At 39.3% G+C, this 24884-nt stretch overlaps 1 long non-coding RNA gene across 1 annotated transcript; it reads right to left on the reverse strand.

The window, feature by feature from the left end:
* Nucleotides 1-2691: 2691 nt before the first annotated feature.
* Nucleotides 2692-23810, reverse strand: LOC120248276. Its single transcript, XR_005532543.1, has 4 exons — nucleotides 23790-23810; nucleotides 9027-9076; nucleotides 6138-6205; nucleotides 2692-2831 (listed from the first exon to the last, which is right to left on the reverse strand). It is a non-coding gene; the product is annotated as an uncharacterized LOC120248276 (long non-coding RNA).
* Between the last annotated feature and the right edge of the window lie 1074 nt (nucleotides 23811-24884).

The raw sequence follows: 24884 nt of genomic DNA on the forward strand, positions 1-24884 counted from the left end.
TGAGCTTAGCTGGGGCCTATTCTTTTCTTGCCACTTTTTTTTTTTTTGAGACTTAATTTTTAAGTAATCCCTACGCACAACATGGGGCTCAAACTCACAACCTGAAGACCAAGAGTCGCATGCTCTACTAACTGAACCAGCCAGGTGCCCTTCTTTCTACTTTCTAACCTCCTCCCTCCCTGTCATATCCCAAAATGAACAAAAGAAGCAAAGGGGAATCTCTGCCTCTATGGCATTATGGGGTGGGGGGGATTATCTTCTTCAATGAAAAAACCCTCAATACATTCACTTTTTCTTTAGAGATCTCTAATCATTTGGACTTTCCCACATCCCAAAGACTTTCATATCCTTTTATAACCTCACAGTATCTAGGGCCCAACATGGTACATTGCAATTTAAATAAGTTTCATTTATCAGACAAGGTAAAATCAAAACCTTGTTAAGGATGTCCGTCCTAGACATGGAGACATGAGAATGAAGAAAAGTCATTATGTAAACATATTCAACTTTGAGGGGGTGGAAAGCAGGAACAAACAGACTTCAAAACCTTCTACTCTGAAGTTTTCATATTAGACATGCAGATTGATTACAAGGAAATATGAGAATGTCTCTTTGTCCACCACTTGGTCACCCGGGCTTTCATTTCTTCTCCATCCTGTCTCAAGCAGTTAAAGAAAACTGCTAAGGTCTGGTGGCCCTTTGCTGTTTATTTGGCTCATTTTGCTTCCCAATAAAGAGGATTTGGTTGGGTCAGTTTGCCAAGACTCACTCAGTAAGGAGTGCCTCCTGGGTAGTTAGTTTTTATGGGTCTTGCTCATGAAAGATCTTCAGCATAGGTACCAGTCTTATTGTTTTCACTTCTATAATAAGTGTATTGGTAGGGGAATAGCAAGAGAAAGTCAGAAAATTAGTTGGGTTGCTTCCCTTGGAAAAAGTTTGGCAAATTCTTGAAGCTTCATGTATTATCCTTCCACACATCCAAGTCCAAGACCCACTGGAGGTTTGGGGGAAAAAGTGACAGGAGAAGTGATGACCAGTATACAGGGAGGAACCCAGGGAAGACTTAGGCGCTTCTTGAAATAGGCTTAGGAGTTTTTCAGAGTTTCAGGCAAGACAACTAGAATCTGGAAGGGGTTATCTTTTTTTTTTTTTACTGGTAAGCAATCCCATTCCACTTTTCCCATTTATTTAGGGGTATTCATATTTAATTTTATTCCAGGTCAAGGGACCAGTGTTCATTAGCTACAATATTATATTTCTGGTTTTTGGTATGTCACTAACTGGTCTTTATAAGGACTTAAAGTTGTACACAATAGTGACAAGGATGAGTAGAGAGCTCAAAACCATGACATATGAAATAATGTTAAAAGTCTTCTTTGTCTTCAGACATCTAAAGGCCACCATGCAAATGAGGAGTTAGATGTACTTAGGAAGGCATAATGAGAACCAATGGGTAGAAGATGCAGAGAGACAGACTTGGGCTCAATAAAAAGAATTAACAATTGGCTCTGTCCAAAGATAGTCTTACTACCTCAAGGAACAATGAGTTCCCCATCTCCAGAAATGTTTGAGCAAGTTCTAGTGGCCATTCACTAGGGATATTGGAGAAGAAGCTCTCTTTCAAAAGTAATAGTACGAAGATTGAAATGTTTAACTTTGGCTTCTAAGGCAAAGGCTTAAGAAATGATGATGGCAAGCATAGGGTAGATCTTTCCTCTTTTGAGGACTCAATTTTCTTCCTTGAAAATTGAGAAGGCTGGGCCACATACTCTTGGAGATCATGTGGACTCTGGCATTCTATGCTAATGCTTATAATCTAGACAATTTACCAGTCCAATTTTGAGGTCACATTGCTAAGGGCAGATCCAGGTGGTGTGTTGGCTTCTTCAAGTACATTAGTTCTTGTCCTTAGGAAGAAGAGGGGAGAAAGTTCAACCTTGGTTCCCATGACCTTATATACCACGTATCAAAGCCCTTGAAGATTTTCTTGACTGCCAATTTTTCTGGCCATTTCACATCCCAGCCTTGTACCAGGGGCCTCAGTGAAGTCCCATGAGACATCGTTACCCAGAATGAAGGAGCTCAAGGTTTTCTTGGATCTGTTGAAGACTGGCTCTGTTCCAATAGTACTGGAATTTCTGTTCTGATCATTTGACATGTTCTTAAATTGGAATTTATAGGAACATGTTTTCTAAGTCCTAGGATCAAGAGGTAGAAATGAATCAAAGAGAAGATCTACTTTCTTATTTTAAAATCTCAGTGCTGGCAGATAACTAGAGCACACCTATGCTTATTAAACTTATTCTTAAATGTATATACACATATGCATATATATATGTATATATTTTTTTAAAAATAGGCTTCACACTCAGTGTGGAATCCAGTACAGGGCTTGAATTCACAATTCTGAGATCAAGATCTGAGCTGAGATCAAGAGTTAGACACTTACCTGACTGAGCCACCCAGGAGCCCCTAAACTTCTTTTTTAAAGATCCTCAAAATATCAACCATAGAAATGCAGGATAGGAGACATATACAGTCTTCACTCACTCATTTATATCAATATTTGAGTGCTGACCATATGCCAGCCACTGAGGGAAGCACTGTATTAATTTGCTACAGCTTCTATCACAAAATACAACAGACTTAATGGCTTAAACAACAGAAATTTATTTTCTCAAAGTTCTGGAGGCTGGAAGTCCAAGATCAAGGTGTCAGCAGGGTTGGTTTCTTTAGAGGCCTCTTCCCTTGGCTTGTGGATAGCCACCTTCTTGCTGTGTCCTCATGTGGCTGCCCTTCCATCTGTGTGTTGTCTGTGTCTTAATCTCCTCCTGTAATAACACCAGTCATATTGGATTAGAACCCACTCATATGACCTCATTTTGCCTTAATTACTTCTCTAAAGGCCCTATCTCCAAATAAAGTCACATTCTGTGGTACTGGGATGGGCAGCTGGGGTTAGTACTTCAACATATGAATTTTGGGAGGACACAATTCAACAAATAACAAGCACAAAATTATGACTTAGTGGCAGGTAATAATGATGGAAACAAGATTTTAACCGACAAGAGGTCAATATGATTTAACTGGCTGCCTAATGTTATAGTAATCTCAAGCTGCATGACTGGAAATGTGACAATATAGGTTCTCTTAATCAATTTTCATTTAGTTGACTTAGTGGCTTGATATATTCTCTTGATTACTTCTCTAAGTTATGCCAAACTAATGTCTTCATGACGAATGCTGGAAGCCAGTGGGCTCTTCTTTAGTGTGCTCAGGTACTTGTACCCCTTCCAGAGGGGTCCATGCTCAACAAGAATCAGTTGTGTTTATTCACATATACAGAAATGACAGTTATCCTTGTTGTAATTATAGAATTTAATTACAAGTTATGTAAATGAAGGAAACATGACGGCAAAAGAGAGTCATTTCTGTGAGAACTTTGAATGTTTTAGAAACACTTGCACCACTAAACATGTAACCCACAAACGAATTGGTGTCCATATGGGTGTGGAACAGACATGGTTCAAGTCCTGACTCTGCTCCCTTTCTAGCTGGTAATTTGGGGCACCTTACTTTACCCCTATGGAACACTAATATGATGATTGAGAGCAAAGACTCAGTCAACTAAAAAAGGCTAGAAGGAAGCTATATGAGGGCATCAAATAAGTCCCTTTTTCTCACCATACATAATGAATAGCACAACGCCTGGCATACTACAGGTGTTCCATAAGTATTTACTCAATGAAGGACCACTGTTAACATTTTGGTGCATTTCCTTCTAGTGCTCTTTCTGTGTGTCATATATATGTATATTATGTTTTTTGGAATACATTATATGTGTTTTTTGTTCTCTGCTTTTTACCCCACTTAATCTGATTACCTTCTAAACATTTTCTCATGTTATTAGATATACTTAAGGGGAAAAAAAGCTGTGTGTTTTAGTATGACAGCTCATACTCTGAAAATTGTGTATAGTTGTGTGCCACCTGTGTCGCTTACCTTGAGGATTCTACAACATCGTGGGCATAGCTAAGGGGACGCTGTGTTTGTGAATGGCATCCCACATGCATTGCTGCAGAAAAGAGGTCACAATTGCTGCTTTATTGGCTAGAATGACTTATAAAGAGCAGATAGGTTTATTCAATTCTGAAAGCTACTTAAGAGGATTTCTCTCAGAGACCAAGAGACTAAATAATTCTTATTTCCTGAAATGACTCTCTCCTGGTTAGCTTCACAGGATTTATAGGCACCAGAAACTCAACATGTTCCCAACTTTCTTATCTCTCCATGTTATCCAGATCAGTTAAGAGTACCACCATTCTCTCAGTTATTTAAGCTACAAACTTTGGGCTCCTCTTTGAGTTGTCCCTCTCTCTCTACATTGGGTAAGTCCTGCCAAAGCCATTTCTGAAAATTCTCTTGAATATTCCCTCCCATGTTCTCTGTTAATTGTGACCTGTCCTCTCTCAGACCTTCATCATTAGGACTTTTGCAGAATCCTCCTAACAGGGCTCATTACTTTCTGCCTCATCCATTTCTGACTCATTCTTTACATTCTAGTGAGCTTTCTTTCCTCCTCAGTGCAGATTTAATCATATTGATTTTTAATTTTCTGCTCAAAGTCTTTTGAGGGTTTCCCTTGCCATAGAATAGAATTCTTGCCTTTGCTGTGGCATTCAGGGTATTTTACTTCAACCTATATTTCCAGTCTCTTTTATGGTATAAGATATTTTAAATGTATTTTTTTTAAAGGCAGGTGTGGGTCAAATCCTGGCTCACCTTTCTAGGCGGTAACTTTGGGCATCTTACTTTCCCACTACAGAGCAATAACATGATGGTTGAAAACAAGAACCCCTCTATTTGGCTTTACCCCTCCACCTGGCTTTACCTCTTACTGGTGACTCTTACTGGTGATAGGACCTTGGGAAAATGACTTAAACACTCTGGAAATCAGGTTCCTCATCTCTAAAATGGGCTCTGCACCTGTATGGTTGAATCATTGTGAGGATTAATACATGTAGTTCTTAGAATAACATCCAATATATCATAAGTGCTAGATATCTATTTGCTATTATCATATGAGACATGGTTTCCACATCTGTAAAATAGGGATAGTACTACCCACTTATCACACAGGAGTACTTTGCATTAAATAAAATGGTGTAACATCACTTATATGAAAGTTCCCAGAACAACCTCTGGTATAGATTAGATGTTGAGTTTTCTCCATTATCCAGACCTTAGAATTCAGTTCAGTTTTGCCTCTTGGGAACTTCCATAGCTCCTTTTTAGTAGTATGAACATAACACCAATCACTCTTTTGTGTATGTGTATATATATATTCTCTCTTTCTCTTGAATATATATGTATATGTATGTATATTCTACATTGTTAGTTTCTTCTTGAGGGAGAGGGCTATGTGTCATTAATTTCCATATTGCTAACTCATGACTCAATTCTTCACATGGATGGGTGAGGCAGTATGGGTAATGATTATAAATGCATCCTCTTGATTCAGACAAGTATAGATGCAAATCTCCCTGACTCTTGCCAGCTATATATGAGATTTTGGACAAGTTAATACCACCCTCCGTATAGGGCTAGTTGAGGAATAGATGAAGTAAGCAAAGATAGAGCACGTAAACCTGATCATAACAAGAGCTCAATAATTGCTGTCTGATAATAATCTATAAACATTTGGTAATCTTAATTATTATCTTAAGAAGGCATGTGTATCCATACTTTAATTCTTTAAAAATTTTTTTGGTTCTTTACTTTTTTTTTAGATTATAATATAGATAGATGTAATCTGTGAATTTACCATTTGCGTTTCAGTTATTGGCCTTTATTTCCTCCAGAAAGGTGGGATGAGGTAAAGGCAGAAATGGGAAGCTCAATAGTAAAGGGCAGGGTGAAGAGAACCTTCCCTATTTTCATTAATAAAGAATAAAAAATAGGTCACCCATGTGATAAAGGAACAACCTTTTCTATAATTTCTTTGCTGAAATTGAAGAAATGAAATGAGCACTGACGGAGATGGGTGACGTCACATTGTCATCTGTCATCCCTGAAATACCACTTCCTCTTCGTGGGGGCATGAGGACCCAACACATAAATATAGCTTGGTCACTCACTGAGGGGGCGTCAGCTCTTCAGATGCTCACTTTGAATGGAAGGATGTCATTGCCAAACACCTGGCTACCTGTTTTTAGGGAGAAAAATAAACATAACATGAAGAACTACATAAGACACCAGCATAAGGGTTATTACTTTTCAGACAAACTGTCGAAAGGGCCAGATACACTATGCACTCCCCATCATCACCACCCACACACACTTCAATTCAATTCTACAAAAATAAGTTTTACGTGCCACATTTGTGCTGGCCATCCTTCTAGATTCTGTGGGAAGTCACGTTGAGTTAAATGCAAAGATTTCTTGATATAGTAATGCCTTCAAGATAGTTTATGATCTAGCGGGAAGACAGAAGTATTCTGAAGTTATCAATAATTTGTAAAATAGTGCATAATAAACAGGTGAAGAGTAAGCAGAGAGCCATGGGACACTTTTAAGGGAGGAATCGACCAGATGAAGGGAATTAACATTTGTTAAGTAGTTACCATGTGGCATATGCTGTGCTAGAAAATTTACATATATTATTTCTTCTACAGAAGAATCAAATGAGGTTGGTATTATGAACTCTTTTATAGTTGGTTAAGGTGAATCTCAGAAAGATTAAGTAACACATCCATATCATACAGTCAGTGCATATCATACATTAGTTAGGGTGGCATGCATATTGAAGGCTGTTTGATGCTAGTCTTATCAGTTCCCTTTCTGCTAGAGATAACAGGAGGTAGCTATTGACTGAGGCTTAAAAAATGTTTTCACAGAGGGAAAATGAGGGGTGGAGGGGAGGGGACACAAAGAGAAGGCTTTTGCCCTGAGGAAAGGATGGCATGTCATAAGAGACCTTAATAGCCATGGTGGAAGCCCACTTGTCCCATCCATAGCATCCATTCCATCAAAAAAAAAAAGTCATGCGTACTTCCTATGAGACAGAGCCTATACTAGTTACGAGGAGATACAGTTATACAAGACAAAAATCCTTGGCTTAACTCATATGTCCTTGAGTGTCAGAATATACTCTGTGAAACCTGCAGACAATGTCATATAGTCAATGCCTGATGTGGCACTGGTGGGTTATGAATCATGGTTATTTTACGTAAAAGAGAACAATGGAAACTGAGAAAAAGTATCATGAAAAGGCACTGGATTAGGATTTGGAGGATCTGAGTGCTAGTGTTGACTTTGCCACTTCCTGACTTTGTAGCTTTGGCAAATCACATCCATTCTCTGTGACTGACTTTCTTCATATGGGAAGTGAAGCTTTAGTTTACATTATTTTGAATGTGTTCCTTCCAACTTAAAGTGTACACCGAGGAGCTTTGCTAAATTAACTTTGTTCTAGCAGGTGCTTTCTCCTTTTTTAAGTTTTCTCCTCCACATCTTCCCTAAGATGACCGACGCTCCATCTTAGAAGCATTTATTGCACCTCAACCTACCTCAGAGTGAGGGAGCGGAAGATGAGAAAGGGGGATGGGAGCAAAACAGAGGCTCTGTCTCTGAGAAGGAAGGTGGAGTTGGACACAGACTCAAGTCAGTAACTCCCTGGAGGTCAGCTGACTGTGGCTGGGAAACCCCAGACTGCAAGGTCTCTAAGGCCCCTTTAGCTCTGACCATCTGTGTCACCAGGGGTGGAAGTGGCACTACGGATCTACATTATTCACCCCACCACCAACTGTGTTTACAAACCATGACTGGTAAATTCTGGATAATTAACCACTCCTGGGTAAAACAGAAAAGTCACTGTGTCCGTGTGCTTCAGCCCAATGGGGATGACAAAAGGTAGAAAACAGATTCATCTGAGGCTAAATTTAAGCATTTGGGTTATTTATTATCACTGAATCTCTAATTCTCCCTTTCCGTGTTTATGATAAATGTCAGCGTATTCGCGGACCTGCTAACTACACAAACTAAATAAATAATCTCTTCTCAGAGAAGAGAAGGCTGTTGGAAGGGTGGTTTCCTAGGAACCCTGTGCTTTTACAGAGCATTTAAAAGTCTTGCATTCCAATCTTACCTCTGACACTAACTCTGTCATCTTCGACAAGCCTCGTTGTGCCTGACTTTTGTCATTTGTAAAATGAAGAAGTTGGGTTTCATTCATTAGCTTTGATTACCATTTTCTTACCATTGACTCCACATTTTAGAACATTCTCACTCTCAAAAATTTACATAAGTAAAAACCTATTTTTCCTAGTGCTATCATTTATCATGGATGCATATAATTTCTAGTCAGAACTTCTGGTCACAGTGAAGTTCTCAGTGTGACTACACTAAAGGGTTGTAATTCCAAATGTTAGAGAAGAAACTTGGCTTTTGACTTCACCTGGGAAGACTTACCACAGGAAAACTTGTGATTTCTGGAAAGATACTGAAAGGTTGAAAAGAGCTGGAGGAACCAATTTGCCAAAAGCATAGACAGACCTGGGTTTAGATCCTTATTTTACCATCAGTAGCTATGTGACTTTGGGAAAATTACTTCACATCTCTGAACCTTTATTCTCATTTATAAAATGGAGATAATCATAGAATTGTAGCCACCCCTTCCCCACCTCACAAGTTTCTTTTCTAGGAGTTAAGTTAAATAATACACTTGGAAATTTGACCCAAACTGCAAAACTTGATACAAATATAAGTTGTTCTTCCTAGTATTATATATATTCCAATTCCATATATTCTTAGAATGTTTGATTGCAACTGACAGTTTTCAGACTTAGATCCCCTCATCCATCCTGTTCGATGTATGAAAGGACTTGCCTCATCTTTGTCATCTCTTTCTTTCCCTTATTCACATTCCCTTGTTCTTTTTTGAAAAAGTTGTGCTAAAACACATAACATAAAAAGTACGATTTTAACCATCTAAAAATATACAATTCATTGGTATTTAGTGTACTCACAGTATTGTGCAACCATGACCACTATCTAACTCCAAGATGTTGTCATCACCCTGAAAGAAAATCCCATATCCGTTAAGCAATTGCTCCCTGTTTTGCCCTCACTTCTCCCCTGAGCCCCAGACAACCACTAAACTATGTCCCGTCTGTATAGATTTGCCTACTCTGGTCATTTCATGTAAAAAGAATCACACAGTATGTGATCTTTTGTGTCTGGCCTCACTCACTTAGTGTAATGTTTCCAAGCTTCATCCATGTAGCAAGAATTAGGACTTCATTCCTTTTTTAAAAATGTTTATTTATTTATTTTTGAGAGAGAGAGAAGAGAAATGGAGGGGCAGAGAGAGAGAGAATCCCAAGCAGAGACTATTACTCCAGAGCCTGACATGGGGCTTACTCCCATGAACCATGAGATCATGACCTGAACTGAAATCAAAAGTCAGATGCTTAGCCAACTGAGCCACCCAGGTGACCTGTGGACTTCATTTCTTCTTATGGCTGAATAAGATTCCACTGTATGGATATACCACACAAATTGGTTTTTAACCTTTGGGTCATTGACTTCTTTGAGACTGACTCTACACACACAACTGACTCTTCCCCCCACACAACTGCACATAATTTTATGCTTAAACCCATTAATGTACCTCAGGTTAAAAACTCTTGCTCAAGTAAGAGATCATTCTCTGAATCCTTTCATCTATCCATCCATCCATCCATCCATCCATCCATTCTGACCATTCATTCATAATTACTGATTGAGTATACGGTTCTTTTCTACACTCTAGGGGAAATAAAAGTGATTTTTAAAAAAGCGTACAAGAATTCCCTTCATCCATGAGCTTACTTTCAAGTGGTAGGCAACATACAGTGAACAAATAAATCACATAGTTTATAAGAAGGTGATAAATGCTGTGGGGAGAAACACAGCCAGAGAAGGAGGTAGGAAGTACTGAGGAGGCAGCATTGCAATTTTAAATAGTGTAATCAGGGGAAAGTTCACTGAGAAGGTGACCTTTGGATGAGTATGTGATGAAGCAGCCATGGGTTCAGTCTTCTCTATAGGAAGACATGATCACTGTTGCAAAGATATCTAAATAACATTCCTTTTTTCTTGTAACAGGGGCAATTCTGTCTTTAAGTTATCAAATAAGAATTCATGTAGATGTGGATTTTCACAAATTTTCCCTCCAAAAGTAGTCTAAAGTTCACTATGTTTCATGACAATTTAGAATACAAGCTTGGGAGTCAAATTATCTGCCACAAGAAACCCTGCACACCTTTTTAGAAAGTCAGTTAACCCTTGTTAATAGCATTTGCATTTGTAAAATGATAATAATAATCCTATGTTTCTTTTCCTTTCTACAACAACCTTATCCAATAAAATGAACTATCTAAAATACCCAGGACCCTTCATGGGGTATAGATTTCCATCAATAAATGGATAGTTTTATTTATTTACAGAACACTAGCTGATCGCTCTTCTCTCCTCAAGTAAAACACTTTTGCATGTTACTTAACCACAGGAAGAAGGAAGTGTTCTGCTGCCTATGTTTTTTCAGTCAGAAAAAGAAGGAAGTGGGATAGTATACTACAGGGCTTGAAGAGAATGAGCCCAACTATTTTTCAGTCCCACAGATACACACTGTTGATGCTTTACCCCTCTGTCTCTACTTTAGGAATCATGCTGGATTTTCCTGGACTTTGAGTTCTTTGTGTCTTGCTTTGGCCTCAAAGGTAGAATTTCCCTTACTTGGCTCCCTCTATCAATTCCTCCAGGTCTCTTATTGAGAGAATTCTTCCCTGAACTTGCTTTTCACCTCTTCTTCCCCAACCCTATCACTCACCACCCATTGCTCCACTTTATTTTTCTTCATAGCACTCAATTTTTTTTTTTTTTTAAATCCCCAGTGCATAGAATAGTGCTTAGCACTAGCAGGCACTCAAGAAAGTATTTATTGAGTAGGCAGGTGTATTGAAAATCTTGAAAGCCTCAAATTTTGAACTTCCTCCATTTGATGTTGGATATAACTAGATGGCTTACTTTGGCCAATGAACCAGGTGATTGTAGGTGACAACATATCAGTCTTGTGTAGAAGCTTAAAAAGCCAGGGCATACATGCCTTCTTTTTTCCTCTGTCAGGCAACTAACAATGTTTGGAAGAGTGGCTGCATTGTCATCCTGGGTCCCAGAATGATTACAATGAATGGAGCGTCTCCTGTCTTCTTGTGATAAACATGTAATATGAGCAAGAAACAAACCTTTGTTGTTTTAAGTCAAATAGCCTTGTGGGTTGTTTGTTACCAGAGCATAACCTAGACTATCCTGACTGATAGAAGTGCCAGCCTTATAATTTAGTCTTCTTATTCTTTCTTCCCAAGAGAGAGATCTAAGTCTCATTAACTCTCAGATAAACGTTGGTGATGAGAAAAAAAAAATGTGAGCACTGGCTGTTATATGGAAACCAACTTGATAATAAACTATTTAAAAAATAAATAAATAAAATAAAAAAGCAAAGGAAACATGGATGTGGTATGACAATATCATGTGGGTCACGTCTGGCTTATTCAGAGAAGTCTGCCAGACAACCCTTCGTCAGCTCCTACTTCATGTGCACTTTAGGTGCTGGAGAATGAGATTTAAGTTTCAGAAGTCATTTCCTTCGGGGAGCAGAGGTCTCTCCATGTGAGACAGCCCTCACCCAGCTCCATTTGCTCTGTTTTGGTTTCTGCTGCACTGACCAAGTCTGTGCTACTTCTGATAATTTTACCTCTTTTATGTCAGTGAGATAGACAATTATCTTAATCCTTAATTATCTTAATACCTAATAATCTTAATTTCAGTTTAATTGTTTGAAGTGTAGTGTAGTTGGGAAAATAAAACTGCAAAGACTTGGCATTAGAGGATTTTGGTTTAAGTATCAATTTACTAGCTCTGTGATTGTGGGTAAATTGCTTAGCTTTCCTGAGTCAAAGAGTCCCGGTTATAAAAGTGGGATGACAATGTGAACCTGTGATTTTTGCCACCAAAATTCTTGGGGCAAGATGTGTTTTTTGGAATTCTGAATGTTTTAGATTTTAGAAAGGTAATATGTTACATATGATATGTAGATTTTAAAAAAAGAAAGGAAAAGCCTGACAGGACCTAGGAAGTCCTCCAAATGCAAATGTATTAATATTTCTGTAGCAAAATGTATAAATATTTACATAAGTAGGATGAAGACTATGAATAGGCTCATTTCAATTCAAATCAGGCTTTTCATCACATGTGTTTCCCTTAAACTTTTGATTTTAGAGTTTTAAAAAATTTATGGATAATGTATCGTAGACCTGTTTTTCAAGTTGTCATAAAGAATAAATGAAATAACGTGTATGAAAAGGACATTGTGTACAATGTCACCATGAAAATGAGAATTGTTGTATTATCTCAGCACAGAATCAGTGGTTCTTTCAACAATATTCAACAATAACAGTAATATTCAAGAAGCATCTACTCTGTGTTTGTCATTGTTCTAGGTGCTGGATCGATCAAGGATCCATTTATTCCATTCAGTCTCTTGCCCAGAGGATGCATATGTTTCTATGCAATATTTTCTTAAGTGTGTGCACACACAGAGTCAGTCTCTCAATTGTTTCTTAGGCTTATTAAGATACTTCATTATTTGGGGCTTTAAAAAAATACTTCAGATAAATTAAATTTTCTACTTTTCAGAACAAGCTAGCCCTAGAAGGTCTTCCGGTGAGTCACATTCTGAGCAGGGAAATCTGGCATTGAGGCATAATTAACATTCTGGGTTGCCCCCAGTTTCTATGGAGATGAGTCTAGCCCCTCGGGGGAGGAGTGATGGATGTGTAATCTCCAAGATAAGTAACTGACAGGTAAGAAAATTTCCTTTCTCAAATGCATTAATTATTCACATTCATTATTCATCAAAGACTGTGAGTTTCCATTTAGAAATGGGACCAAATGGAGACATTCTCTCCTGTCCACCCCTCATAATCAAATTCTTCCAGGTATGCTGAGCATTTGAGTAGGTCTGCTGTTTGGTCTGTTTGTCTAATGTTGCTGGGAGACAGAATGAAGACTAAACACCTTGTTGCCTACAATAGCACAGGCTTCTGGGGGTTTCAGCTTTCCCAACCCCTGGTATTTTCTTACTCTCATTTCTTTATTCTAGAATGTAAGCTTGGTAAGAGCCGAGAGTTTACCTGTCTTGTTCACCAGCATACTCCCAGCCCCTAGAACAGGATATAGACACTTGATAAGTATTAATTAAATAAAAGAATGAAAGGAAGAGGTTTGGGTTTGGGGATTGCAGAACCCATCAGAGTAAGTGCACATAAGGATTGTAATTTTGGGGATCCAGTGCTGATTCTTTGAGGGGGATTGCTGTCTATATCCTTCTCTCCCTCACTAAATAACAACATACAATGAGACACAGAGAGAAGGCAGCTGGGGCAAGACCCTTAGCCCATTCCAGGATAGACATCCCTTGGCACATCCTTTAAGCCCTTTCTTATTGCAAACACTGCCTTTTAATCAACTTATTTGAACCTAGACCTGGTTTTTGTTTTTGTTTTTGTTTTTGCCTGAAGTATATCCCAGAGCCATGATCAGTCACGAACTATGGATTACTTCAACAGGCGGGGCTCTGAAACACTACAGAGTGCCTAGTACCAGTATCCAGCATTGGCTCAAGGTCAATTCTTCAAAAATTAGTTATAAAAGGCAAATTCTCTAAAGGCCAATTTGTCCAATGACCAGTTCCTCAAAAGCAGGTTTTCTGTGATCAACTTATAGAGTAGATAGCTATTGGTATTCGATGGGAGGGTTTCAAAAACTCTTGAGTTCTTCAGTGGTATCTTTTTGTTCCGTATTAGTGTTAGTTTCATCAGAGCTGTGTCTCTATGGCAGGTCAAGGTTTCTTGCTTGTAGGTTTTCTTTTCATTGGATCTGTGACTTTTGGTCATGAGGATTTCTACATGTACAGTATTTCAAATCAGGTATTGTGCAGGTCTTAAAGGTCAAAGATGGTATAAAAGATAGGGCAGTTGTCAGCTAACGCATTCTAAACCCACTTTTCTGCCTAAACACTTATTGAATGATTCAAACAAGTGAATACTTTGCTTGGGTTTGAGCATCAGAGAAGCTTCAGGATCTGTATTATTAAACACATGAGAAACTGATGTTCAGTCCTCTTGAACTGAAAGGGCCATGTGACTAAGGAGAAACAGTTTGAGGAAATCTAAAACTAATTGTGCTTCTCAATAGCACATCTTTTCATTGATTAATTAATTAATTCAACATGTCCCTTTTTAGTGCTGGGCCTTATTCTAAGTATTTGGAATAAAAGAAAAATAAGGCAAGCTTCCTACTTTGGAGACTAGTCTGCTCTGAATTTCCTGATAAGATGTGGGGCCCATTCTGTTGAATTCATTTAACCTTTTTTTCCCTTTCAATTTTGTAGTCATTCTTTTAGCCCATTCCACCTTCTATTTTGACAGGGTAACTTATGTGTCTTAAACACACTGGCCATGGTCTTCATGGCCAATCTTAATTCTTGTGAAAAGGCTCTTATGTATCTTATAAATGCTGACTGCATTGTTAGACTATAGTTTCATCCCCTCAGCCTCTTCCTGCCCTTTCTTGGCCTGGCAGCCCTGTTCCTTCAGAGACCATGTGAATCTGAAGATCAGTATACAAGTCCTGCTCTTCCTTTGGAAGCTTGAACTCTGCATCTGTTAAGTGGGCTAATGAAGCCTAACTCACAATGTTACTGCAAGTATAATGGAGCTAAAAGGAGTCTGTAAGCAATAAAGCATTAATGTGAGAGATTATAATAGATTAGAGCAAGTCAAGTTTCTAATGCACAGATAAGGAAAGAGAACACCATGGAACACAGAGGAGAGACAATTAGGGAGAAGAGCAAGCTTTTGCAAAGCAGGTGTGATGAACTTGGCCTAGGGAATCTGTAGGTGAAGAAGAACTTTCCAGAAAGAAAAAAAAGTATAAGAAAACAGCTGGACAAAGCTTCAGAGACACTAAAAAGTCCTACATGTTTAGCAAAAAAATGAACAAGAGTGATTGTAAATTAGGTGGAAGTCTTAGGTATTGATAAATTAGGTATAAGCCAGTTCCTGAAGACGTCTGTATGCCATGTTAAAGAGTCTGAGCTTTATTTACAGAGCCACTGAAAAGTTTCTTTCTGCAAATAATCTCTTGTGCGAGCCAATATATGCCAAACACTATTGTAAGCACTTGTGATTTATCAGAAGAAGAGTAAAAAGAACATCCATGCACCCAATTTAAGAAATAATTTAAGAGATTACCGATCCCCTATGAAACTCTCTGTGTTCCTCTCCTCAATGGAATCCTAATTCCCCGAGAGTAACTCAGACTCTAAATTTTTTGTTTGTCATTCGCTTGTTTTTTTGTTACAGTTTTATTCATATGTGGGGAAAACAGCCTCAATAAATATTTGTTGGATAGCAAGATGAAAATTCATGTGCTGTGTGGGTGGTCTCCAGTGTGCTTTTCTGCAGGAACTGCTCCCAGTTCTGCTGCCAACATCATTCCATGTTCTTACCGTGTCTTCTCCTCTCAGGTTTCTTTCTTTTCCTGCTGGTGTGAGTATTTATCTAATAGCAGTGTTTGTTATTAAACAACTTTATACAGATTACTCTCAGAACCCTTTTTAATATAACAACGATTTATAATTTTTATCTCTTCCTCCGATCTTTATCCACATTAAGTGGCGTTATTATAATTGTAGCCATTTTGTTTTTTCTGCTTCAGCTTTTTGCTTTGTATTATTCTGTCATTTCTGAATTTCTAGATAGTGTTTGTATTAATTATTCTCATGACTTCCCAATATTCTATCAAGCAAATGTATTATAATTTGCTTTATCATAATTAAATTGCTGGATATTCAGGTTGCTTCCAATTTTAAACTATTATAAGTAACATTGCTATAAAACATTGCCTTTCTACCTTTTTTTTTTCTTGTTTTGAATTATTTCCTTAGGATATATTTTCATGAATGAGATTACTCAGTCAAAGGCATGATTAATTTTGTGGTACTTGTTACTGGAGGGGCTTGCTTTACATGAAAAAATTGTTTATTTTTCTGATTATAAAAGTAATTCATGCTCATTATAGAACACCTGGAAGACACAGAAATGTGTAAAGAGAAAACTAAAAATCTCTCCTAATCTTATCCCTCAAAAATAACCATCATTCCACCACTAACATTTTAGTATATTTCTTTTAACTTTCATAAATTGGGATCATATATTGTTCAGTATCCTGCTTTTTTTTAAACTTGACTATCAGCTCTTCCCATGTCACTTAATAGTTTTCAAAGAAGTGGTATTTTTTAATGGCCACATAACGCTATGTTGTGTGGATAGCTATCAATCCCTACTTACTGGGACTTTTTACTGGGGTAAATAATGCTATAAATGAGCATCCTGATATAAACCTTCATGACACTTCTGATTATTTTCTTAGGACAAAGGTCTGGAGACAAAGTGCTAGAGGAAGGATACAAATATTGTCAGTGTTTGATCCATACAGGAATCATGAGCCTTGATTTATAATATTCCTTTGCTACTCTGCATTAGTTTCCTATTGCTGCTATAACAAATTACCACAAAGTTAATGGCTTAAACAAATTTATTATCTTATAGTTCTGGAGGTCAGATGTCCAAAATGTGTCTCACTGGGTTAAAATCAATATATCAGCAGAGCTGTATTCCTTCCAGAGGTTCTAGAAAAAATCCAGTTCATTGCCTTTCCTAGCTTCTAGAGGCTGCCTGTATTCCCTGGCTCATGATTCCCTTCCTCCAGTTTCAGAGCCAGCAGTGCTGGCCCAAGTCCTCACACCGCCATCTCTCTGGCTTTTTTTCTCCTGCCTCCCTTTTCCCCTTTGATATTGGAAAAGTGATTACACTGGGCCCACCTGGAAAATCTAGCATAATCAGGCTCTCTTAAAGTCAGCTGTTTTAGCGACCTTACTTCCCCTCCTGCCATGTAACCTAATTTATTCACAGGTTCTGGGATTAGGACATGAATATCTTTGTGGTGCCATTATTTTGCCTATATTCCTTCCTTTGGGTAATTTCATTCTACCTCCCATTGCTTTATTTTAGTTAAGAGTCAGTTCCACCATGGTTCAACAGAAAGCCAAAAGTTTTTTGCTCCTAAACTACGTGTAAGACACTTTACTGGATGCAAAGTCCTAAAAAACCTGCTCTGATGGAGGAAGCATTTATTTACACAACGACCTGAGTAAAAGCAGAATATGACTAGTGACAAAGAGTAGTTCCAAGTAACTCAAAGAGGCACAGAGGACAGCCAATTAATTTTTATTCAGGAAAGCTTCCTGGAGGAAGTGTCATTTGAAGTGAAAGTGTAATGATGGCTAGAACTTTTATAGGCAGAGAGGGGGAATGACATTTTAGACAGAAAGACCAGAATGACTAAAGGCACAGAGAATGTGTTCAGAAATTGATTAGTCTAGGAGAGTGCTTCTGATAGAACTTTCTATGATGATGGAAATGTTCTAGATCTGTGCGATCAATAGAGTGGCCACTAGCCAAAAATGGCCCTTGAGCACTTTAAATGTGACTACTGCAACTGAAGAACTGAATTTTTAATTTAATTTTAATAAATTTAATTGTAAATAGTCACATGAGGCTAGAGGTTGCCATTTGGATCGCACCAATCTGGTGTAACTAGAACAAGGGATCTTTTGGGGAAAGGGTTTTTGAAGACTGCATTGGAGGATTTATTGAGGCAGTGTAATATAATAGAAGGCTTTGAAAACCATGCACTGGATAATGGGGAGTCACTACAGTGTTCTGAGCTGGGGGGAGAGTGACATGATCACAAGTATGTCAGAGTTAAGAAACTATTCTGATGGCCTTTGGAAGATGGGAAGGATAGGAAGAAGTCCTGCCAGTTGATACCAGGACTGATACATGAGACCTATTAAGTTCTACGTACTTCCTAGTCAGTGTTAACATTTTAGGGTGACTGTTTATGTCCATACTCTGAGCATTAGTACGAAGCTATCTCAGGATATATGGATACCCTTCCTATTGGATTCTTAGCACTACTGGATACTTCCTGTATCTTCTGTATAAAACTGTATTAGGATCTGGTTTAGAATTTTCCTAGATTTCTTATTCCTTTTCTTTCAAATTTTAACTTAAAGCAAGTGACTGTAAGGGCTATCAGGGCACAGCCCACATTATTCACTGTTGTATTTCCAGCTCCTTGAAAAATACGTGGCATGGTTTAACTGCTCAATAAGTATTGTATAAGATAATGTCTTATTAGGTTCTGATTGGATTGCCTCATACCTTTTCAAAAGCCAGTTGTCAACCACAGTCCTGAACAGCCTCTCACACCCCTCCCTCTCATGTAGCCAAATGTTTACCTCCTGCAATTGTTTGTCTTTCAAGGTCACACCTTTCAATTGGAAGAAGTGGGCCCTTTAGTCTCTTAGTTTTTATCCAGTACTTCAAAGTGACAAGTGCATCCATAGTCTTTTGGATGCTTTATGGATCTATAAACATGTGTAGTAATTGGTGCATTTGAGAAGCTTTGTTATCTCTGTGACATCTCTTGACTGTGTACCCCTCACACCCTTTTCATCCAGGCTACCTCCTCCCCACTCAGCAAAGTCAGGTCAACCTTCGTTATGGAATGCTTCTCCCAGGCAGCTATCACTGATATCTCTGTACTGCTAGTACATAAAAAATCCTTATTTTGGGAGGGGTTGAAAAACTAGGTGGCCACTCATTTTGACACTATTTTATATTATGATTTTATTATTTCCTATGCATATATCTTGTTCTTTCTATTCTCCTCGCTGTAGTTTAAGTTCCTTAAACACAGATGTAGAAGTAAACAAAGACCACCCAAATGAGAATAAGCAAAGTCTATTTATTCAGAGTTTGCTATACTAAGGGAGTCAGCCACCATCATTTGGGTTGGGCAGAGATTCAAAGGCAGGCAGAGGAGTGGAAAAGCTTTATTAGTGGGGAATATGGAATGCTTCAAGTGTGCCCCGATTGTAGGCTGTTGGCATAGAGAAGCTGGAGGCAGACTAAAAGCAGAGCGTTCTATGTGATTGGTTAGAACTGTGTATAGGGCTTTCTTTGTTTGCCCTAAGTTGGACACAAGAATAAAAAATAGGGAAGCTGTCAGTTATTAGTCAGTTTCCACCACGTGGGGCTGAATGCTATAGAAGTCATTGTTTGGGGACGCCTGGGTGGCTCAGTTGGTTAAGCACCTGACTTCCGCTCAGGTCATGATCTCACAGTTTGTGGGTTTGAGCCCCACGTTGGGCTCTGTGCTGACGGCTAGCTCAGAGCGTGGAGCCTGTTTCAGATTCTGTATCTCCCTCTCTATCTGACCCTCCCCTGCTCATGCTGTCTCTCCCTCTCTCTCTCTCTCTCAGAAATAAATTGAAAACAATTAAAAAAAGAAGTCATTGTTTGGCTTCCTTGACTATCGATTATAGACAGTGGATTGGCTTTCTGGATTGCTGGCTGCAGACAGTGGGTCAGAGTTCTGTTTTTACATATGGCCTGGCCATTGTCCGTTTGTATATTCAGTCTCTCACAGGGACCACGTCTTACACTTATATTACACCTGGCCTTCCCCCATGCTCTTCTGGTTCTCTAGTGTTTATTACCTGCCCAGAAACAAAACAGGTGTATGGTAAACCTTTGGCTGAGTGATGGGGCTGCACATCAGGTAGAAATGAACACTGAGCTATGAGGTGGCTTGGGTAATTCACTCAGTTCTATTCCAGTAGATTTCATTTCATTCACATTTATAGTATCCCTGTGATATGTCAGGCCCTAAAAGACATGCTGATGGCACAAAGAAGGGTGAGACAAAATCCCTGCTCTCAAATAGTCCTTAACAAATCCCTCTTTAAACTTTAGGTTTTCATCTATAAAATGGCAACAATAATTGCATCAAGCTCTTGGGAGGGTATAATCAGATAAAGTACATGAAAGCATGCAGTACATTGGAAAGGGTTATAAATTGTGAGGAAGTTTTGCTATTTTAAATGTCTAACAATTGTCTCTCTGAAAGGACAAAGTAGCTACAGAAAATGATGTGCTTGGTAAACTTTTCCTTCGTTTTCTATAAGTATAATTTATGATATAACCACACCACGTACAGAGAACCTCTGCATTTCTTTTTCTAGATTTTTACTGAGGGATCTGGGTATAATTATACCTCTGTCTTTTCGGGGGGTGATACAGTTTCAAAAGCCTGTTTAAAGGATTTCTAGTTGCCAAGCTGTCCTGTGAACTGGCCAATACGATTCCTTGAATCATCGCCCAGTGCGGACCCAATTTATATTTGGAATTTCATGCCATCTTGAAGGAACATCATCCAGTGCCAGGGTCTTCTTTGAGCTAATTGGGCTTTGGCAATGATGTCATTCCATGGTGGGCGTTTGTCGAGACTATGGCAGTGATAACGCAAGTCTCATTTTCGGCAGCGTGTGCCCATGTGTGCAAAAGGCTGCTCCCCTCCCTCACATGCAATCACTCCTCCTGCTGCAGTTTCACTTCTGGTCCCTTTCTGAAGATGAGAGATCAGTAGGCTATTTATACCCCATGGCTAGAAACATTCCTCCCCTTCTATTCTCCCCTTCTATTCTATGTGCAACTATTTCTCCTGTTATTAGTATGGCTTAAAAGGAAATTAGGAAGAGTAATCATCAAACTTATTGAACTTTCAATAAGCAGGAAACAGAGGGAAGTTCTCTCCTTGGGTCAAAATTATAGGTGTTGGAATCAAGCAGATCTCTTTCGAATGGCTGCCCAGCTACTTGTAGCTGTGGATTGGACAAGGTTGTTAACCTATACCAGCCTCAGTTTCCTTACCAGGAGGATGAGGGTAATGCTTTTTGTCTCATAGGCTCATGGATTAAATGTAAGCCAGGTTTATGGTTGTTCCCCTATGTCTGCTGACTTTGCTGACCTCAGACTTTCTTTCTAACCTATGAAATAATCTTCAGGTCCCATGGGCAATGGGGAATAAGGAAGAATTTTCTGGTGATTTTCCAAGGGAGATGGAGAAGGCTTCATTACATGCTTTGCTGTGGGTTTCCACAATCCCTAGGATCCCTCCAGAACACTGTCCTCAGCCTCTACTCTATTATTTCTGAACAATTCAGTTCTGCCCCAGACTTGCACACCATTGCAGTCCACAGCCATCTTGTTACTCAGTAGTTCAAAACTCTGCTGTTAAGTGAACACCCGACTGTCTATCAGAAAGAACTTTAGCACTCACCACTTATTACTTCAGTATGTCTTTTGGGGTCTCATCTCTCACTCAAATCATTTATCAAAATATTGGTTGCAGTCATATTTGAGTTGTCCCCCTCAGAGGTATCCTAAGGGGGAATGTAAAAATAACTTCCCTCATTTTGCTGCATTAGTTTCATATTACATAATACATACAAAACACTTAGTGCCACATAGTAGTACTCACAAACACAGTAGTACTCAACGAACAGAAGTTCATTATTTAGGCAAAGTGAAAGCAATGTGGTGAGATACACAGCTTTGATATATCTGAAATAACTGCTACATTTAAAAATTTATAATCTTGTAGTTGTCCCTTAATTGTTTACATTCTGTTAGAAAAGATATCAGCAATTCTAATTTGAAATGCCCAAGGCATCAGAGGCATTAAGGGTGTGTCCCCGCAGACTTACAGCTTGATAGGCCATCATCATCTTTTTCTCTTTATACAGTTAGGTTAAATGACTCTCCCAAGTTTACATCAGCCTCTAAATTGCAAAGGTATGGGCTACAACGACGTGGTTTTGTTAAAGAAAATAAATACTCGACTGCCATTCTGTCTTCTCCAACAGGGAAGTTGCATGGACCCCAACCCACAATGTCCCATGGTCTCTCAGTGTCCCTCAGAGAGTAGTCACTGATGTTCCCAGCTGCTTTGTCTCTTCTTTCTGCTCTTAGCAAGTCTGTTTGGACTTCTTTCTGCCACTGTGTGGTTTGTCAGCTGTTCTGCTCTCCTGGTGACTTCTTACCCATTTAACAACAGAGAATGTGCTCTGGGCCAGACATTCAGCCAAAGGCTGGGAAAACAGAGGCGAGAAAACACAGTTCTCCCGTGAACCCAGCTACATCATATGGAGTAGTGAGCCATACGGCACTGGATGAGCTGGTGTTCAAAGCAGGGCAGGATGGAAGAGATTCATTTTCACCTAGGAAGTAGGGAGCCAGGGAAGGTTTCAGAAGCTCTGATGTTTGATACGGGCTTTGAGGAACAAGAGATTTTTCTAGGCCATGAAACAGATGATGACAATCATTCTAGACTTTTTGGGTGTGCCAGCCAAAATCAAACTTCAAGGAGGAAAGGAAACTCAAGGGGACAGAAGCAAGACCTTTTATTACTTCATCTTTTCCCATGTGGAGACCCCATTAAAGTACCAAAGGGCTTTGTATTTTCCATTAATAAGGAAGACCATTCCCTTATAAATGAAAGTCTTTTTCCTTTTATACAGAGAGGTTAAATGACTTGTCCAAGTTTGTATATTGAGTAGGTAATAGACAGAGCCTAAACCCATGCCTACCACAGGGTTTAATCTCTAGTTTGTGGTCAATAGCCAATATCTATTGCATGACCAATGAATGAATGAATGAATGACGTAGCAACACTCTCAACAATAGCCAAAACATGGAAAGAGCCTAAGTGTCCATCAACGGACGAATGGATCAAGAAGATGTGGTTTATCTATACGATGGAATACTACATGGCAATGAGAAAGAATGAAATCTGGCCATGTGTAGCAACCTGGATGGACCTTGAGGGTGTTATGCTGAGCGAAATAAGTCAGGCAGAGAAGGACAAATATCATATGTTTGCACATATAGGAGGATTAGGAGGAACTTAACGGAGAATTGTGGGGGAGAAGAAGTGGGGAAATAGTGGGGGAGAGGGAGAGAGGCAAACCATGAGAGGCTCTTGAATGATGAGAACAAACTGAGGACTGATGGGTGGGGGGGGTGGAGGGGGGAGATGGGCATGGAGGAGGGCACTTGTGGGGATGAGCCCTGGGTGTTATATGGAAACCAGCTTGACAATAAACTATTTGTAAAAAAAAAAAGAATTATGAAAAAAAAAAAGAATGAATGAATGAATGAATGAGTGAATGAAAAAACCCAGTTCTCCTGACTCCCATATAGTATGATTTCTGCTACTTGGCATTTGTTGCTGTTGTCATTTGGTTACACCCTAGCTGATTATTATCACCAGCCCCAGCAACACCCCAAGGGATATTGAGACCTTTGTGGATCCTCAAATTCATGAAAACATCTAAATCTATAACACATAGATTTTTCCTCATATGAACATTTTACATAGGGCAGGGAATCCACCAAACAGTTTTAAAAATTGCTTTCCATTCTTTCTGCCCCTTGTCTCACTACCTTTCAATCTCTCCTGCCCACAGCCGTCAGGGGCTTGACCTATGTGTACCTTGAACTACACCTCTCATATGCTTTCCGTGTAGCCTGTCTGCAGTTCCAGGCCCAAAGTGCTTCTCCAGCCCAGGGTTGGAGCCTCCAACCTGCCTTCTCCTCCTTTCCTTTCACTTCATTTATTCCTACATTAATTCAACAAGTATTTATTGAGCACTTCTTAAGAATCAGACCCTGTGCACTGATGATCCAGGGGTAAAGAGAAAAGACATACCGTCTTACCTCATGGAGCTCACTATCCAGTGGAAGAGACAATAGAAAATGAAAGTTAGATTATGTTATGGTTTATATTATGTCATGGTAGTTTCGCTAAGTGCCACAAAAGGGAAGTATCGGATGGTGAGATTGTTTAGCAGGGGAATATAATTTGTTTAGAAGGGCCAGGAGGAGCTTCCCTGAAGAACCACACTTAGAGGGTAGGAAATAGCTCAGCAAGGAGACGGGGGGCAGTGGGGGCATTCCTGGCAGAGGGCACAGGATGGGTAAAGGCCCTGAAGAAGGACTGAACTTGATTTTCCCAAAGAGATTTGGAAAGGGCTTATGTGGCTTATAATGGCTTGGTTCAGTGACAGCTTCATGACGGTTTCCTACTGCACTGGAAACAAAATCCAAAGTCCTTATTCTCATAAATAAGGCCACACATGGCCCAGAGCCATACTGTAGCTCAGCTCCCTCTGCCACTGGCCCCATTTTTCTATTCCTCAAAAATGGCAAACAGTTCATTCTTTGGGCAACTAAGTTTTTTTCTCCCTTCTACCTATACCACATGCATAGCAGATATCTTCATAGCTCACTCTGTCATTTCATTTGAGTTTGCACTAAATTGCTATCAAAGGGGCCTTCTCTGCTCCCTCTTCCTATGACAGTGATCCTCCATTGCTTCTGTCCCACTACTCCACGTGTTATTCTTCGTCACACCTACCACCCCCCGGCATATCCTGTTTACCTGCTAATGATCAGGGTCCCTCCCCTAGCTTGTAAGCATCATGATGAAAGCTACCTTTTTTGATTGCTGTATCCTCAGCATCTAGCAGTGCCCGACTCATAGTTGGCGCTCAATAAATATGTAAAAGGGCTGAAGGGGAAGGGTGATACAGAACTGGACTGGAGAGAGAGCCAGGAGCGAGACTCTTTGACACATACCATACTTCATGCCTCTGGGACTCGCTCATGCTTTTCCCTCTGCCTGCAGTGTTCTTCCCAACCCGCTTCTGCCACCGTCTGTCCCAGTGGAAGTCCCACTGACATAGCCATTGCCTGAACTTCCACATAGCTTTTAATTTCTCTTTGGATTCTAGCGAGTGGGATATATGTTTG

This window comes from Hyaena hyaena, unplaced genomic scaffold (assembly GCF_003009895.1).
Source record: "Hyaena hyaena isolate Hyena2069 unplaced genomic scaffold, ASM300989v1 scaffold_572, whole genome shotgun sequence".
NCBI lineage: Eukaryota > Metazoa > Chordata > Mammalia > Carnivora > Hyaenidae > Hyaena > Hyaena hyaena.